The sequence below is a fragment of the Mandrillus leucophaeus genome, unplaced genomic scaffold (assembly GCF_000951045.1).
Source record: "Mandrillus leucophaeus isolate KB7577 unplaced genomic scaffold, Mleu.le_1.0 Scaffold103, whole genome shotgun sequence".
NCBI lineage: Eukaryota > Metazoa > Chordata > Mammalia > Primates > Cercopithecidae > Mandrillus > Mandrillus leucophaeus.
Genome location: NW_012098432.1, coordinates 1,397,438 through 1,399,490, shown reverse-complemented (window position 1 = coordinate 1,399,490; position 2,053 = coordinate 1,397,438). Strand labels below are relative to the sequence as shown.

At 35.8% G+C, this 2,053-nt stretch overlaps 1 protein-coding gene and 1 long non-coding RNA gene across 3 annotated transcripts in view; both read left to right on the top strand.

Moving 5' to 3' along the window:
* Positions 1-2,053, top strand: part of NEGR1 (neuronal growth regulator 1) — a 942,943-nt gene that overhangs the window by 490,921 nt on the left and 449,969 nt on the right. The window lies entirely within an intron of this gene.
* LOC105537967 overlaps positions 1-2,053 on the top strand; it is a 19,208-nt gene that overhangs the window by 12,973 nt on the left and 4,182 nt on the right. Inside the window, exon 2 of the long non-coding RNA XR_001005810.1 lies at positions 1,038-1,254. This is a non-coding gene — a long non-coding RNA (uncharacterized LOC105537967). The remainder of the gene's footprint in view (positions 1-1,037; positions 1,255-2,053) is intronic.

Genomic DNA, 2,053 nt, shown 5'->3' with positions numbered 1-2,053 from the left:
ACAGGAACAGAAAACTAAACACCATATAGTCTCACTCATAAGTGGGAGTTGAACAGTGAGAACACATGGACACAGGGAGGGGAGTATCACACACCACGGCCTGTCGGGGGGTGCAGTGGTAGGGAAGGAATACCATTAGGAGAAATACCTGACGTAGATGATGGTTTGATGAGTGCAGCAAACCACCATGGCACATGTATACGTATGTAATAAATCTGCACGTTCTGCACATGTATCCCAGAACTTAAAGTATAACAAAAAAAAAAAAAAGAAGAAGAAGAAGAAGAACACACCATTCAATACAAGAGCTTTTCCCCTACCCTCAAAAGGCTCACAGTCTAATAAGGCAGATACGTGAGGATATAATTTTACTAATACAGAGTGGTAAATGTCTTAATATAGTAGCTTCGGCTACTTATATAAACTGTTTTCACCCCAGTCTTTGAATGCATTCATAGGTGCACTCACAAAATAGGGGATTAAAGGGATTATTAGGGTAAGGTATCAACACTCTTCCTCAGCTCTGTGAGAAGCTAAGGTTTCTCCACACAATATGTTCCTCTTCAATCCAATATTTGTCTTATAAAGCTCAACTGTTTTTGTTTTCTGCCTGTAGAGCCTCGGAGGAAAAAAAATACTAGGTTTCAGACTCAGATCAGCTCAGTTTGAATCCTAGATCTCTAGTTAACAATTAAGTGATCTGAGCAAGTTAATGAGTTTGCCTTGGTCTCCCCATCAGCAAAACAGGAGTGAAAATGTTTCACATAAGTATTGTGAAGATGTAATTCTTTAATATGTATAAGTACTTAGAATAGTTGTTGGTACATAGTGAAGATATAATTAATGCTAGTTATTATTTATCCTGTTCTTTTACTACATGCAATTGTACTTTTTACTTTCACCTAATGTCTTAGCTTTGTCACCTTTCTTTTTTGTATACTTTCTTTGTTTACTCTTTAGTCATTTTTTTTATATTTAGCCTCTGTATCTTTTATTTATCATTTAAGAGGATATTCACCGCGAACTTTCTCTTGAAGATTTTTTCTGTATTTTTTCAGTTGCTGTTTGTCTTTAGGCTAAATGTAGGGACTCTCTGCTTCATCAAGTCTGATATTACTCTCTAAATGGTCTGGATCAGTGATACTCTCAAAAAGCCAGTGATAGCTTCAGGAGGGCTGGCTCTCTACAGCATGTTCTGTCACCTGGCTGTGCTCTGTTCGTCTTGTATGAGGAGAGAGTATCTGGTCTGGAAGGGTGAGAATATTTGGCTCTTTGTGTCCTTTAATATCAGCCATCTATTGGCCAATGTTAAAGACTCATAAACGTTTTTAATGGCAAGGAATGATACCTCTGATAAAAACATACAGATTTTATGCGTGAGTACCTTCTGCAACTAGATACTACAGTGATGCAGGTTAAACAATATAAGCTCTGTTTGTTTTTTCTAAAGATATTCAATAAAAATGATCTGCAGAAATAGAAAATTTATGACTAAGTTAATGGTGCAGTCTACCTAACCATAGAAAAGGAGTCAGTGCTCAGAGAATGTTATTTAGAAGGAAACAAAGACAACTAAATAAATTAAGAGAAATGTATACATTATTCAGAACCATTCTGAAACTCAAAAAAAGAAAACAGGAAAGACTACTTAAGTTCTTCAATCCAACAGCATTTAATGTTACTTCTATAAAGCACACATTTATCAAGTCCATAATTTATGTCAGGTAATGTGGTATTTCTGTATACTTATTACCTTATACACTCTCCTCCAAATCACTATGATGTATTTTCTCTAACTATCCAAATTTTACAGAAGGAAATAGAGGATCATAAAGTTTAAGTCGTTTGTTCAATGTCAAACAAATAGTAAGCACCAGAGTTTCAGGGCAGCCTAAATCCAAATTCCGTGGCCTTAGATTTCATATTGGATATTTTCATTTTGAATCTTCTTACCATGACTCAATAGCTTAGATCCTTGTGAGCAGGCAGCATGTTTAATATACCAGCTATAAGATTTAGGGAAAAACAGTATTGGGTTGAGACCCAGTCTTGC